This window comes from Coturnix japonica, chromosome 7 (assembly GCF_001577835.2).
Source record: "Coturnix japonica isolate 7356 chromosome 7, Coturnix japonica 2.1, whole genome shotgun sequence".
Lineage (NCBI taxonomy): Eukaryota > Metazoa > Chordata > Aves > Galliformes > Phasianidae > Coturnix > Coturnix japonica.
The window spans coordinates 33,395,384-33,412,563 of record NC_029522.1 but is presented as its reverse complement, the minus strand read 5'-3'; the positions used below and the strand labels follow the sequence as shown (position 1 = coordinate 33,412,563).

Genomic DNA, 17,180 nt, shown 5'->3' with positions numbered 1-17,180 from the left:
TCACAGCATCACAGCATCACAGCATCACGGCATCACAGCATTACAGCATTACCGCATTACAGCATCACAACATCACGGCATTACAGCATCACAGCATTACAGCATTACAGCATTACAGCATCACAGCATCACAGCATTACAGCATCACGGCATCACAGCATCACGGCATTACAGCATCACGGCATTACAGCATCACAGCATCACGGCATTACAGCATCACAGCATTACAGCATTACAGCATCACAGCATTACCGCATTACAGCATCACAACATCACGGCATTACAGCATCACAGCATTACAGCATCACAGCATTACAGCATCACAGCATTACAGCATTACAGCATCACAGCATTACAGCATCCCGGCATCACAGCATCCCAAGACATCACAGCATCCCTGGCACTACAGCATCCCCAAACATCACAGCATCCCAGCATCACAGCATTACAGCATCACAGCATTACAGCATTACAGCATCACAGCATCACAGCATCACAGCATTACGGCATCACAGCATTACAGCATTACAGCATCACAGCATCACNACAGCATTACAGCATTACAGCATCACAGCATCACAGCATCACAGCATTACGGCATCACAGCATTACAGCATTACAGCATCACAGCATCACAGCATTACAGCATTACGGCATCACAGCATTACAGCATTACAGCATCACAGCATCACAGCATTACGGCATCACAGCATCACAGCATTACAGCATCACAGCATTACAGCATCACAGCATCACGGCATCACAGCATCACGGCATTACAGCATCACAGCATTACAGCATCACAGCATCACAGCATTACGGCATCACAGCATCACGGCATTACAGCATCACGGCATTACAGCATCACAGCATCACAGCATCACAGCATTACGGCATCACGGCATTACAGCATTACAGCATCACGGCATTACAGCATCACAGCATCACAGCATCACGGCATCACGGCATCACGGCATCACGGCATTACAGCATCACGGCATTACAGCATCACAGCATCACGGCATTACAGCATCACAGCATCACAGCATTACAGCATTACGGCATCACAGCATTACAGCATCACAGCATCACAGCATCACGGCATCACGGCATCACGGCATCACGGCATCACAGCATCACAGCATCACGGCATCACAGCATCAATCACGGCCCGCAGAGCCGATGTGCGCCGCCCTAATGGCTGTGACACATCTGGGACACTAAGTCAGAAAGCAGCCGGTGGCATGTTGTCATGGCAGGGACAAGCCCATGGTAACGCACACCCTGCCGCGCTCTGTTTCCCGGTCATGCTTCTAAATGTGTTTTTGCACACGTTTGGATTGTGGCTGGTGTTGTTTACTGATTCTCTTCTGCATCCAGCTGTGGAGCAGAGTATTGTGAACTGGAGGCAGAGGACAAAGGGCTGCAAGGAGCTGTCACGAAAAAGAAAAGCATTTGGAGCACAACTCCTGGGAATAAAGGCTGCTCTGGTCTCTGTTTTCTTTCTTCTTAGGGTGGGTTTTTCTGTCTGTTTGTTTTCATTAAGGGACCTGCTGCCTTTTACCAGCATGCCAAAAAAATGTGTATTGCATTCAGAAGAACATTGTCTATAACTGCAAGTAGGCTGCTGCTCCGACCAATACAAACTATTTGGCAAATCCAGCTCCAGGGAGGACAGCTGGGAATGGGCTTAATGAGTCATCCTGGTGGTAGTGGGGTGCCCTTGCTTCTGGTTAGCAAAGAAGAAGACTTCTGGAACTTGTTAAACCCAGAGGAAATTATATTCTTAAAGGAGAGATTCTGCATAAATCAATTGCATCCACTAATCAAGGAAATGATCGTCGTGAATGTAGGGGGCATCAAAATGTAGAGCATAAAAACCTCCTGCAGCTGGAACATGGCAATCATGTTCTAGATCATGGCAACCACTAAGCAAGTCCATTGTGTTTTTCTTTTGAAAGGCGATGTTAAACTTCAGAACTGTTCAGCCCAGTCTTACTGTCATCAGAAGAGGATTTTCTGGAGTGCTAAAAGAAAAATATATGTGTGCATATGCATGATTCACTGCATTAGCTCTTCCCAGCACGATTCACAATCTGTATTACTTGAGGGGTTATGCAATATCGTTTTATTATCAGTCTATGAACTGTTTGTTGAACAGGAAATACAACTTATCGTCTTATTTCTGATAGCTTTTAACATATACTTCAAAAGAAAATAAAATCCTTTATTCAGGTCCCCTCATTGTAAATAGACAGTAGATAGGAAGAATTCTTCACTTGAAACTACTTTTTTTTTTTTTTTTTTTTTTTAATAGATGTGATTATTATTTGAACATGATGTCATATTTTAGAGAAAACAAAAAGTTCAGTATCTCACTGATATTCTTATCCAGGATGATGTCTTCAGTTAGCTTGAATTTGAGGAAACACCTGATCTCTGTAGCTGGAGAAAATCCCGGGCTGTTGTTATGTTACTTAGACCAGGTAAGAGCAGAGGGAATTACTCCTTTAAGATGAAAATGCCTTTCCTTATTGTGACATAAACTTTTGCTACTGAAAACCTCAGAATATTTGGATAAGCTTAAGACACCTTCCTATGTGCCTGAGTTATAAGAATCAAATAGTTGCACAAAAATAATACACGTGTGCATAAACACATGTAATTAAAAATGCTTTTGAGCTAGAATAACAACAATGTAAGATTTCACTGAAATCCATCTGAGCCCTTACACACGGAAATCCTGTTCTTAAAATTCAACCAAGTAAAAGTCAAATTGTGAAGTTCCAACTTTATAAATGCCTACCATCTTCACTTTTTTTTTGTTTTGTTTTTTTGCTTTTTTTTTTGTTCTGAGTTAAAAGATTCAAATCCATTTTAAATTCTACTACACCTTTGAACACCCATTGTTTTCCTGAAATTGAGGTCTTCAGCTTTTGTGATTGTGTTCTAGATTGTTACTTGTTATCTAAAATATTGATACTCTTGTACTCCTTATATACTGGTTTGGAAAGTTCAAGTATTTTCTCACTAAGTCAGAGTAACCGTTCCTCTTTATTTTAAATGGTAACGTGCTTGCTGTATGTTGTCAAACAGATGCTCAGTTCAGCTTCCAGAATGGATTGGTAGTGCTGAATAACAAGATCACTGCTACCAGGTTGGTTGAGCACGACCTCCCCTTGGTGAACCCATGCTGACTACTCCTGATAACCTCCTTCTCTTCCAGTTGTCTGGAGACGGCATCCAGCACAAGCTGTTCCATCACCTTTCCAGGGACAGAGGTGAGGCTGACTGACCAATAATTACCTGGAAAAAGATAATTTCTGTTGTAGCTTGCTATGTCGTGCTAATAGAATTTTGACTCTTCACAATGAAAATTGCAAGTTCGTGTAAAATGACTCTCTATGTTTAAGATATTAAAAAATAACGCCTGTGTAAAATGCAGTTGCTTTTGAGTTTATATAAAAATATAGCAGAAAAAGTAAGGAGAGGGTTCTGGACACGTGAGTTATCAGCTACATAAATGCACTGGGAAATTTGAAGGCCGCTAGGTGGAGATGTAAACAACACTGTTTTGGTGTTATTAGGTTCCACTGAGAACCTGTAAGTGATTTTGTTGTAATGATTAACCGTATCTCAGTGATGTATGAAGAGAAGTGAGACTACAAGGCAAGAAAAAGTGAACCACCTCAATGCTACTGCTCTCAAACTGCTTTTTAATACACTGCTTTTTAATACCTGTTGAGAAATCACTGTGTTGCAAGTTATTATTCAGCTTTGTGGTGTAATTTATGCATTCTTTCTGGATGCAATGTGAAAAGGGCAAGGTCACCTCTTATCATCAATGGAATGGCTGAATGTATATTCTGAGGATAAGTTACCCTCTTGAATTTTTGAGTATGTCCATTGTGTCTTTTAATAAATGAGCTCCTTTTCTGCTAGGAAAGTAAGGCTTGCACCCACATAGCTGCAGGCAAGCTCCGGTTTCATTTGCTTGTATGACATTACAAATGTTCGATGTTCCTTTTACAATGTAGTAGGGACTTTTGATCTAGCTACAGTCGTCGAGGCTAATGTTATTTTCTTTTTGCCTTCTGGGTTCAATCGGTTGAAAATTATTTGGCTTTGAAACACGTTGTGGGTTTTTGAACTTCAATATCTTTGGTCTTTGCTCAGGCTACAGAAAGAGTTCAGCATATTGCTGAATGAGTAATATTGCCTGAAATTTAAATAATCTAGATCTGGCAAGGAAAATATTTGCATTGGCAGAAGAGTGTATTTAATTATGGATTATTGCTTGTCTGTGAAGTTAAAAACCCTAATAAAAATCTAGCTCCAGTGAGCAAAAAAAAAGAGGTTATTTTTTAATGGTGACTACTTCTGTTTTTTGGGTAGACTTATAACGTCCTCATGCTAATATACTGAAGTTCCTGTGATAATAATACTGATATTATTCAATTCAGAAGGTGTCATTTAGCCTCTGCCTTGTCACTCATACTAACATGCAGGGGAACTGTTCCCAGGGAACAGGGAAGGTGGAACTTAGGAGGACTTGGAACTGGAATCACAAGCTTATGATTTCAGGTCTCATCTACCCCGATCCTAATCTATAAAGAGAATGTCATTATTAGCAGTTTATAGATTTTTAAGAGATTACTAATTGTGAGGGAATGAAAAATTAAAGGTGTAACTTAGTATGTCTAATTTATCTTTGAATCTGTTTTCCCCGTCTAGAATAGTATTTGTGATAAACAGGAAAATGAAATACATTCATCGTTTGTTGGAAATAAGATCATGTCTTCTGTATTTCTTTCACTTGATGATTTATTTGGAAAAGTCATTATCCCAATGGCTGAACAGATGAGTCAGAGCACTTTGATGTATTGGATACTTCTCCTTAAATTACTCCACCAGATATTGTATCTGCCATATTTAATTGAATCAGTCAAGTCATCTGCAGTGATGAAATATCAGGTTAAGTCAAATCACTTTCTGAGAAGATGTAGTTAATAGCAAATTTTGTACTGAATGATACTGGAATTAATTTGACCAAATTACATGTGTGTCTTAGATAAACGGTGTCTTGGCCTACTTTTCATTTATTTTTTTTCTCTTTCTGGACATGTTTTTAGTAACACAATTCAATTCATTCACCAGGTTAGCTTTCTTGCAGTTATTGGTTTGTGTTACATATATATGCATTTTATTTTATGGGTATATCATCAAGTTCTTAAAATATAAAAATGCGTTTACAATGTCGTTAGCAACATTATTTGTGAACACAACCAGTATGCGCTTCAAGAAGCTAGAAGCCTAGTCCTGTGAACTGCATAAGTGAACATTCGTTTGTGCCTCAAAACTAAACGTTTTACACAAGCCAGAGATCCTTGGTAAATAAAAATTTGTTCACTTGTGTTTAAGAAATGGTATAAAATTACAGTTTTATTTCTATCAGGGTATTGAAAACGTTGGAAAGAAATTCTGCATTGTAGCTTAAAATGCTAGAGCTTACTTAGTGTAACTTTAAAGGTAGCCAACTAAAATGATCTTATGAACAAACCTACTCAAACCTTCAACCTTAAGCTAATATACCTTTAGTAGCTCAAGTGAAACTTATTCTGTCAGTTTGTACGCATATAACCGTTTTAGGTGCATCCTGTACATCATAAGTAGTACGGAATGTTCTCTGCTTTGAAATTAAGTTCATGGCCAATTAAGACAGAGTGAGGTGAACTCTGTCTTTAAGTGTTCTTAATCCCTGCAACCTGACCAGATTTCAAGTCGACTAATTATGTTACTTCCTGTTTAGTTTTAGTTAAATGAGAGATGCCATCACTTCCTGTCCTGAACAATTGAGTAGTTTTGATGTCTGCTATATAATATCTGCTGTACTCTCCTGAAAGCATTTCTTTTCAATTGTGGGTGTAATTACTGCGGATTCACATTAAATTTTGAGGTGGGCTTTTCTGAACCCTTGTGACTTAAGAACAGGGAAAAAGGAAAACGCTGCATTGGACAGAGAAAATGCGGCTTTGATTTTGGTCCCAAACAAAGAGATCTTTGGGTAAAGCAATCCAATCAAGCTATCTGGTAAGCTGTTCTATGGAGCTACATCGGGAAGTGGAAATACTACATGTATTTAAACAAAACAAAAACCAGCACACACTTGATTTTTGGGAAGAAGATACACGGGCTGGATTTGTGAGACTTATGGGAAAAGAAATGCAAAAACAAAAATGCTTTGGTTTGATGTATTCCTTTTGGTAATTTTATTTCGTTAATATGTTGATAGTACAGTGTGAGCTGTCATGCTAAAAAAAGAATTTGTCAGTGCCTTAGTTGCTGACATTACTATTGTTGGAGATGATAGGGTTATTTTGAATCAAACAGAAACATTTTGGGATTTAGAATTGTCTTCAAGCTACTTGAAGTTGAAAGTGCTCCAGTGCTTTGAACAAAAACCATTAGTTTAGAGCACAAAGCAGAGCTCTGTATTTTAACTATAAATGGAACGAGAATATTCATATAGAGGAGACCTACTGATGGTTGTACTTCTTTAAATCTACTTTTAGAAGTTTACAAGTGTAATTGTTTAGGATGATCTGATATTTGCTGTTATTACTGCTTAAATACATCTACAAAAACACTTTATTCAGACATGGAGCTTGCAGGTGAAATGTGAAGATGCTGAGGTAGCTGGATGAAGATAAGACTGAAGTATGTGAGAGCACTGACTGAGAGAATATGTCGTATGTTCTTCTGTCTTAGAAGAGCAGAAATAGTCTTTAATAGATTAGGGGTTAATAACATTGTGAACATGTAGTAGATGCTTTTGTCTCCTTCACAGAAAGAAGTGTGATATGAGGTGTACGATTATTATTATTTTTAATAAGTGTATTCAGTAATTTGTGCGTAATATAGGGATGATGCAGAAGCTCAGCAGGGAAGACTTCTGGGCTTTGATAGGAGGTGTTAAGTTGCAGACACCTTTGGAACTCCTTATTCTGGCCTGTTCAGACCACCTGACCTCACCTCTATAATCTCTGCAAACATTTAGAGCTGTTCTGTGGATTTATCTGACTCAGGAACTTTGCAACGCTTTATGAATCTGCCTACATACCCATTTCCTGCAGTTGAACAGCACTTGTTAATGGAAACAGCTTAAAGTGATGAATGTATCAATCCAGCTGCAGATCTTCTACAGCTGTTTCATATATAATATAAACTTGTTTGTGTTCTTAAAGATTCCAAAAGATTTTTGTCATTTCAACCTCTTTCGTTGCAGTATTGAGAGATAGATCCTCCTTGACCATGCTAGGATAACAAAATAAAACCAGAGATGTAAGAGTATAAAGTCAGGCACATTAGGACACATTAACCTGTATAAATAGCCCTCAGAGAGTGAGAGTGTGACTTATGTGGTGCTGAAAGTATCTACAGTGAGAATTTATTTTTTTTACAAGTTCTGAATGTAAAGTTTTAAAACGCAATTTGTCAAAAGTGGAATGACATAGCAATGACTTAGTGAGCATTTAATGAAAATGGACTTTTGCTTTTTTTCCCCCCAGTGGTGTGTGTTGAACGTTAAATGCTTCTGCCCTTTATCAGAGAAATGGTAAGTCATTCTTTATCTTGCAAAAATGTGGGTTTGTTGTTTTTTTTTTTTTCTCTGAAGTTATTTCTTTACTAATCCTGTTTGTAAAAATCTGTCTCAACATATTTCATAATAAAAACACATGCTGCAGGACATCTGTTAGTGGAAGCATAACAGTACAGCTTCTAACCTCCAGTGAGTACACGTAGCCTTTCAGAGACCATTTTGTTGGAGGTCTGACTGGAGCAGAGTTCCTTACAGAGACTGAACGTGCAAATTATGCAGTCTTCCTTTGCTTGCTGATCCCAGTGTGGCTACACCAACATCTGCACGGTCACCAGCGGAGGGCTGTAAACCTGTGCTGCAAAGCTCTGAATAGGAGTGGAAAGGAGAGGAACCTCTGAAACCACTTTGCTTTTGGAGAGACGGTAACAGCAAACTCCTCCGGCATCGCCCTATAGGAATTTTGGGCTTCACCTTCTGGATGTTTACATACATGCTGAACTTCTGACACATGATTAGCCCTAGTAACGTGAGTAAAATCATACACATGTGAGCAGTTAGGCCTGTAGATATGGAACTTGCTTTGTGTTCTCCCAGTTCACCAGTTAAGTTTATGAACGCAATGGTGGGTGAAACTATTGAAGAAATATAAGTTCGGTAAGCATAAGAACAGACAAAACTAAAAAATACTGCTTCTGTATGTTTTCTATAAATAATCTTACTAAAAGAATATTGTTAATATAATTTCAAAGCCTTAGTAAGTTTTGTATTATTAAAACCAATCTATTTTTGATCCATGTAAAAACAATACTTTTAAAACCGATTTTGGTGTAGATTGGGAAAGTACTCTGTAGCGACCCAAGGTCATTTAAAATTGTTTTCTGAAGGAAACATTAATATTCAGTGCAATTAGAGATATTAATATATTAGATTTTGACATCAAATGCATCCCAGTGGTTTCAATTTGGATCGTTGACTGAACTTTGTGAAGCAGTTATGTTTGAGGTCTGTGGTTCCGTATTCAAGTAGATTAAAGTCTGTCCTGCTGAACATTACAGGGAACAAGGATTCCGCAGCACTATCCAAACATACCTCTGTTTCTCACAAGGTACTACACAGTTTGGCTTACAAATAGGACAAAAATGTTTAGAATGGTTATTTAGAGTAGTGGCAATAAGGATAGATAATATAATTTACTTGAAGTGTTACAGGCAGATATGGAATGTATATACATGAGGCACTACATTTGAGAGTTACATAAATCCCACTGCATATTTCCCCTATTGTAGTATCCTGTGATGTAAGTGACAATATCATTGTCTTGAGCAAAACAGATATTTATTACGACTATAGGTATATACTCATTCTTGTCCCACACTTTTTTTTTTCCTAAGAACATTATTAGAAAATGTTGATGTTAGAGAGGTACTGACCCAAACACGTACAGAGCTTGGCCTCAGAGTTCATTAAATATGGGTTAATAACATATTATAAGGAAATCATTGTCCTTATTACAGTTATTAGGTAGTTAGTAAAATTACAGCTTCAAAGGAATGCAGAGCATGGAGAACTCAGGACTAAATTATGCATTTGAACCTTAGGCCAGCTTTTACTGTTGAGACAGTCTGCTGCTAAGAGAAGAAGAGATCACAGAATTACCCGGGTTGGAAGGGACCTCAAGGATCATGTAGTTCCAACCCCCCTGCCTAGCAGGGCCACCAAACATACACATTTACTACATTTCAATACAGAAATTACGTGTCATTGAAATTAAATGCCTTTCTGAAGATGGAAGGTTCCAGTTTTTAATGAAATTTCTGAGTGTGGTGCAGTGAAATGATTAAAACCTGTATTCCGGGAATGTGGCAGAGGGAAAATAAATAAAGAAATAAAAATCAATAAATGCTCACAAGCCTTTGCTGCCTGATGTGAATCCAGGGAATGAAATAAGCCAGTACAAAAATAATAATTAAAAACATATCAGCACATTAATTTATTTAGCACGAGTCTCATGAGATGTCATCTTCTCTAATTTTTAGCACACATTTTACTGTACAATGAGCAGCTTTCTTCTCTTCTTTTTGCATCATGCAGCATTTTTGCCCTTCCCCCCAGTGTTCCTGCATCGCAATCATTGTGCTCGCACTTATTATGTTACAAATGACCGAGGTAAGGCTGACATCGCATGCAAAAAAAAGCACGGCTGCCAAGCTTCTTTTTTCCCCGCTAATGAAGCGGTTTTATGAAGTCTACCCGTGTGTTAATACTAATGAAGATCCTCCGCCACAATTAAAATCACAGCCACGGCGGCTCAAGAGAAAACAGAAAACAATGGCATCTTTCTGCTTGCGCACGTTTCTTTATGCTGAGATGAGCTCCGTTGAGAACTACCGTTGATTTTAAATGTGTATTATCCGGGTAAAGGCAGCAAACATTTCTGAGCTCTGTGTCTGTACGCAGTTCATCCTGCACTAACTGGGCCGTTGGCTGCGCTGCAGGTAACGTCCCATCCCGGCTGTTCACACAGCGCAGTTCCTGGCTCTCGAGGTGCCGCTCAGCCGCGGCTGGTCGAGAGGATGCAGGAAAAAAGAGCAGGAAAAAGAGGATCCGTGTGTGCAGCCCGAGGGCAGCGCAGCCCCACGCTGTCACAGCCGCCATGCCGGGGCTGGCTCAGGCCAGGATTGTTGTGGCTTTATTTTCCCTGTTTTTATTTACTATGTGCCCGTGCCGTCAGCCCGTACATCTCGGCGCTGCGTTCCCTGCCCGCCTGGCCGTGCTGGTTCTGCTGCGATTCACCCCGTTCTCACAATACACACGTTGGCCCCGGCTCCCGCCGGACTCTCCGATCCGCTCGGTTTATTGAGCACGTCTGCTCGGAGCACGGGCCGCCTTCAGGCCGCAGTCGCTGCCCACGGCAGCACGGCCCTTCGGTCACCATCTCCCTCCTTTTCCCCACCCGCCCTTACCTGCAGCGAGGCGCTGACCGCGGGCTGCGCTCCTTCCCGCCGGCCGAGCCCCATGTTGGGCTGCGGGCAGGAGGACTCACGGCACCGACGTTCCCCTCGGGCACAAGGTGCCGGTGTGCGGCTCCGCGGCCGCAGCTCCGTCACAGCACCTCACGCCCGCGGGTCGCGGCCTCCCGGTTCCGGAGCGGCTCTGCCCTTTTCCCGGCGCGTCGGGCCGTGTCGGAGCGGAGCCGCTGACGTCACTCGGTGCCGGCGGAGCCGCCACCAACCGCGCGCAGGGAGCGGCCTCGCCCGGAGCGGAGCGGAGCGGAGCAGTGCGCGGCCCCGTGCGCGCCCCCGCCCCTTCCCGGGGCTGCGCGAAGCTCCCGGGAGCGCGGTGCAGGGGCCGCCTTCCGGCACGCGCAGCGCCGCCCGGGCAGCGGCACAAGCTCCGCCGGCCGCGAGGTGAGTGCGGCCCGCGGGGCGGGGGCGTCGCGCTCGGGGGGGGGGAGGAGCTCCGGGCGCCCGGCCTCGGAGCGAGGGGCCGCCGGCACCGACTTCGGCCTCCGTCCGCGGCCGCCGCTCCGCCCGCCGGTGCGGGCCGTCCCTTTGTTGTGTGCACACGGGCCCGTTGGTCGGGCGCAGCGCGGCGTCTCGGGACGGAGCGTCGCGGTCCGCGCGAGTTTAAACTTTACCGGCGGCCCGTCATAAGGCACGGCCCGCAAGCGGCTCCGCCGGCGGCCTCCCGTACCGGCGGCCTCCCGTACCGGCGGCCTCCCGTACCGGCGGCCTCCCGTACCGGCGGCCTCCCGTACCGGCGGCCTCCCGTACCGGTGGCCTCCCGTACCGGCGGCCTCTCGTGCCGGCTGCTCCTTCTGCGCGGCGCTGCCCCCCCCCCCGCTCTGCCCTCTTGGCGTCCCGGCCTTGGTTCCGCTCTCCCTGGCCGGTCCGATGTGAGCTCGGGCCCGAGCCCGGCGGGTTGCGGAGCGGAGCGGCCGCTGAGGCCGGGCTGCGGGTCGGTGAGGCCGGGCTGCGGGTCGGTGAGGCCGGGCTGCGGGTCGGTGAGGCCGGGCTGCGGGTCGGAGGCGCCGCGCGGTCGAACGGGGCCTCCGCGGGGCTCCGCGCGGTGCGCGGCCGTTGATCCCCCGGCGCAGCGACTCGGGGGCGGCGGGTGCGGGGCGGGCCGGGAGCGGCGGGCGGAACCTCGGCCGTCCTTTGTGCGATCCGATCCGATCCGCGCGGAGGAGCCGGGTGGCCGCGGCACCGGCCGGGCGCTGGGAATGTCTCCCTTTGTGTATGTTACGATCTCCTCCATTTTTCCCTGCCCTCCAAACAACGAGCCTTTCGCCATCTTGGGCAGAGCGGTATTCCCGAGTCTCTCCGTCTCTTTTAGGGGGAATAAGTGGAAATCCGGAAAGTCTTTTTGGATCCGACTCAAAGTTTAGGGAACGTTACGAGATGGGCGGTGACGTCATGTTAAGTTGAAGGGGATTTTTTCCAGCATCGTGTGCTCTCCCAGTGGCCGTGTTGCCGGCAGCGCGGTGCTGGATGTGCTGGATGTGCTGAATATGCTGGCTGTGCTGGCGGTGCTGTGCGGGAACTGCGGGAGCGGCCGATGTCCGCTGTGTGGGACCGGCAGGGAGACACTCGTGCTTTGCATTGTTCGCCCGTGCGCTCCCTCCTTCCCCCATCCTGATGAGGTTTATTTAACCGGAGTCCTCACGTTAAATAAAAATCCCTTCGGAGGTTTGTGTTATTTGTGTGTACGGAAAGCACTTATTTGGTGTGAGGTATCCGTAGAAAACTCGGTCCAGAACCTTCCCCTGAGCAGTGAACAGTTCTGTTTCGGATGAAGCGTATGAGAGTGATGGAAATACACAGTTGTCCCACTTTCATCTGGCACGTTTCTGGGGTGTGTTTGGAAGCGACTCCTGAAGCATATCGTTAAAAGGTTCCTCTTGAAAAGTCTGTGCTCCTTTCCTTCCCCATCCCCAGTGTACCGATGCTATCTAATGGTGGTGCTGTGTACTTACTAAGCTAAAGTCGTTTACTTCAAAAAATCTCTTTTAGTGCTGGCTCTGTGTCAGCTGCTGTGAGAAGGGAACCAACAAAAGGCACTGTTCTTTTACTTCACTTCTCCAGTACACTTTGTCTTTAAGATCTCTTAAAAGTTTCTCTGTACGCATGGTAAGATGTACTACAACGCTGGGCAGTTATGAGGGGATACCTACTTGTTCTATTGTTCCCTTCTTTTTCCTATAGTTGCTTTACTCACTGCATATTTACAGTTGCACTAATGAGAAGATGAAACTGTATTTAGTTTGCATTTCCATTGTCCTCAAGGTTGAGAAAAATGCTGAAGGCTGTTAACATAGAAAGGAATGGAAATGCCTGTTAGTAATTTTTCTGACAAAGCTGATATTGAATTATATGTGTAAAGTATCCTAAGGGCTGTGTTGGAGTAAGTGTCGGGTTGCCTGGCTGTGTGTAGGGGTTCTTTAAATGCATTGGAAAGCATGACGGAATCGACTGTTTACCAGCGACGTGCACCTGAGGTAGATGAAATGTGTAAGTAGTTAAGAGCACATCGAACAGATGGTTCTAAATTATACATGCAGCTGAGGTCTGAGAAGATTTGGTAGATTACAAACGGTGAGCAACAGTGGATAAGCAGTTTCAGACAATGATAGTTACTGTATTTGAGGTCTCATACCTGTAGTGAACTGCTTGTGCATTTTGATTAACGTGCTGTGAAAGCAATGGACTGCAGGGAAGAGCTGTGCAGTGCGCCCTTCTCACGAGTGCCTCAAAGTCAGTTCTGAGTGGCATAAAATGATGTTGTGACTAATGTTTACCAGTAATAGACTGGAATTGCTCTATTGGTATTTATCATCCTCCTCCTCCTCCACCCCCCCAAAACTAAGTACCAATGTACGCTTTTCCTTCAGTTTTGTATTGTCAGAAAAACAAGCAAACAAAAACCCCAACAAGTTCTTTTAAGACTCGTTCTTGTAGATTATTGTAAATCAATATACTGAAAATGTGTTGTAAAATTATTTGAACAGGGTTAGGGGAAAGATAATGTGAACTTTTAAAATTTGTGGAGAAAGGTGTTCGCGAAAATAAGCAGAGACAGTTATCTCTGCAGGGGATAACAAAATGAAACCAGCTAATAATCATATGTGATATGATTACTGACCTTGTGCCAAGGAGAAATCACCATAAGACTGGTTTGTGTTTCTGAGACACAGCAAACTTGAATAAGGAAGTAATGGAAGTGTTTCTTTTTAGGTCCTGTTGTCTGTTCCTTTGTTTCCAAGTTTATTATAGAACTGCAGTGTGAAGGAGCAGATGTTTCAGAAAACATCCTGATGTGTTGCTGTTTCTTATGGGAGCGTGTAACTGTTACTTCTGATGCATCAACTTGACAGCTGGTTGATTTCGTGGGGCTGCTAAGAAGCCATTAGTGGTGTCATTGAATTGAAACAGAACAGTCACTCGCTGCTTGAACTGCAGTTCCTAAAGTCTTCTTGCTACTTCTGCGTTCCTACAAGAAGTGGAAGATCACAGCTGCAAAGGGGAGTTTGTCCTCTGCCTCATCTCCCTGAATTGAGGATGAGGAGGTACTTGACTGCTTTTAGTTTTACAGTGTTTCAGTGGCATATGGCATGTTTAGAACTAAGATTGGAGTCATCGGGAGGCATAGATAGCACTGCCAAAAATGCTGTTTCCTACACACACTGAATACAGTAAGGGGATCCCACAGTTCAGGTTACTTCACTGATGTTTTGTGTCCCTATTACAGGTTTCTTTAAAGACCCTTTACTTTCTTCTTGGTGCTACGTAGGAGTCAAAAGAACAAGCAACACACTACCTGGCTGTTTTTGTCAGAGATCCAAGGCTGTGTCCTGTAATAAGAGATGTAGGATTAAGATGTTCTGTAATAGTATAGAGCGGTTTTTGTTGTGTTTGACAAACGGGATGGTGTTACTCTAATAGAGGATTATGGGAGAGCAGTACTCCGTATTTTCATCATTTAGTTATTTTGATGCAGTGAGGTTTTCCCAAGTCAGTTTTCTGTGAAGCGAGGATCTGTTTTACTATCACACATCCAATAAATGATGCCGTGCTATTCTAAGCTATTTTGTGGTCTTAGGTTGCCATCAGAAGAAATACTGACGTGGGCATCAAGGACAGCAGTGCTTTTTGTCATTGTTAAATTGGTCACTGTGAAGCATCCCGAACATTAACAGAATTAAAGAAATCTTGTAGTAGTGGTGAATGTAACATTGCGCAGAATCCAGAATGTAGGCATAGTTGTTCTGTCTCACCTCATCAGAGCAGGTAAATTGAACGTGTGTTGTAAAAGAAGGTATGGTTAAATTTTTGTTTGTTTGTCTTACTGTTACGTTTTAGATTAAAAATCAGTCTGTTGTGTTTTCAGCGTGCGGTGGTAGGACAGTAGTTCATTCATCTTTCATGTGATTGGTAGGGATTTTGGTGTTCTTGGGATCTGGGGCTGTGAACAAGACTGTTTGGTATTGGATTAGAGGAAGCAAATCCATCTCCTTCGGTCCCTCACAATGTACCTACTCGGTTTTACAGAAGTAGTTTGCAAGAGCTATTGCTTCTCTGAGTTTCTGAACTGTGAAGGTGACAATGCATTCATTGCACAGCTATGCAGGCCAGGGTCCTGTCAGGGAGTAGTCTGTTAGGAGTTGATGGTAGAACTGAAAGAAAGGGTGTGTTCATGGCTGATCTGTGCTTTCACTGTTAGACGCTTTGAAAACTGAAACGCATGGTTTGTTAATCAGGAAGAGTAACGCTGCTTCAGTACTGCAGCTGCCTGTGCAGAGCATTTACAGTTTGGAACTGTATCTCTTCAGAATGGCCAAGAAAAGTAATGTACTTTTCAATCTTACCTTGAAAATGCGTGATTAAGAGACAGACTAAAAATGTAGAAGAGCATTGCCTTCAGTTAGCGCCCCACTGCTCATGGTAGCTGAGTTTTTACTTTTTTACTTTCCTACTGCCTCAAAATTTACAGTTATATAATGCTCCAGGTTTGAGCCATTCTTTGCCAAATAAATAAGGGTTAAATAAAAAAAATTGTGTTCTCTCAAAATTCGATAGTGGACTTCTTACTGAAAACAAAATGACCAAAGTTTACAATGCCTTTCAATCTTTTTTTCTGTAAAAAAAGAGATATTTCCCAAATTCTCATTTAATGAGACCAGCAGGTGATGAAAAGACTCTCAATGAAGAGTTGTGTGATTTGCAGGTTTTTAATGTAGTAATAAGAAAAGGAGGATGCAGGGTTTTATTTTATTAATTTATTATTTATTAACGTAATTAATTTATGCATTTTGTGTAATTCCTAATAAAATATTTTATCTTTCTGTGGGTGGTTTTTGATATCCGTGGAGAAAAGTCAATTATCGAAGAAAGAACACATTTTAAGCCTTATGTAGTGTCAGGGGGTATCTCAGATGTAATCTCTGCAAGCTTGCAAAAAAAACAGACGTGCAAGTCAGTATCAGTTTTATTTTTTCAGAGGGATGGTGACCGTTATCATCACAATAAGATCTCTCTCCTTTCCTTCCCACTTACGGTACCAGGGCCTCCTGAATGTTTTGCTTTCGCAGTGTGAAAGACACATGATTTTTTGTTTTTCTGACTTGATTTAGGTCAGGCATTGTGAAGGGATGAATATGTTAAGCCTTGGTAGTTTGCAGAAAGAGGCTGCAGAGATTTAACCGCCTGGGGGCATTGCAGAAACTTTTCAAACTCAAAGTGCTGGACCTGTAAAGGCACCATCTAAAAAAATTATCTACCTGATGAGTTAGTGTTGTGAACAGTCCCATTGAAAGCAATGGGCTTTTAAATTTAAGAGCTAGTCTTGGGTATTTCACAGCATAAAACCTTGACACAGATGGTAGATCTGGAAAACGTATAGTAACTATTAGACAGTGTCGTCTTCTTAGACCCTCACATTGAACTTTTGCTCTCAAGTTGTTGCAAGGGATGATTCCTCTTGAATTATGAATAATAGAAAAGCCTTCCAGTGTGCTCTTAGAAATTAGAGGAAGTGTAAAATAGATTTTCTTCAGAATGTTGGTGTTTTAATGTTGCAAAATATGCACTGGCTGCTCTTGAGTTGGAATCCCTGTCAAGAGTCTGGCTGGGATGTGAAGCCAGAACTGCTAAATCCTCCAGGTTAGTGCTTTTGCCTTCACTTTGAATATGAAGCAACTTCTGATCGTAACCTGATTTATTCATCAGTTTGTATTGACAAGTTTTTAGTTTTATTTTAATGTTGAAAGATCCTTTAAATATCTGGCAAAATGCAATGTGCTGTTTATTGTTTTAGATCAATAGTTGTTGTGTGGTATATAAGTATAATCAGCAAAAAACCCTCACAGCCATAGCTCTCCCTCAATATTTTCTTGTATAAGAGTAGTTTGGTTTGCTGATGATTACTGCAGTGCTCCATCCGGGCTGTATGGAAGTCGTTGTGTGGATTTTGCCCCGTTTTCTGTTGTTACACTTTTCCAGAAGCATGCTCTCATTAATCATAGATGCTGCACTCCTGCTGAGGGCAGAGGGGTTCATCAAATTGGCAGTCAGTTTGGTGTAAA

The 17,180-nt window shown here is 42.8% G+C and overlaps 1 protein-coding gene across 19 annotated transcripts in view; it reads left to right on the top strand.

Annotated features, from left to right (window-relative positions):
• Positions 1 to 10,881: 10,881 nt before the first annotated feature.
• The window catches only part of BAZ2B (bromodomain adjacent to zinc finger domain 2B), a 90,315-nt gene continuing 84,016 nt past the window's right edge, over positions 10,882 to 17,180 (top strand). For 9 of the 19 annotated variants that reach the window (XM_015869318.2, XM_015869315.2, XM_015869325.2 and 6 more), the window contains exon 1: positions 10,883 to 11,007. The gene's annotated coding sequence lies outside the window, so the exon portion shown is untranslated. Of the gene's footprint in view, positions 11,008 to 17,180 lie in introns of all 19 variants that reach the window. The other 10 variants (XM_015869329.2, XM_015869328.2, XM_032445700.1 and 7 more) reach the window with 3 other exon arrangements.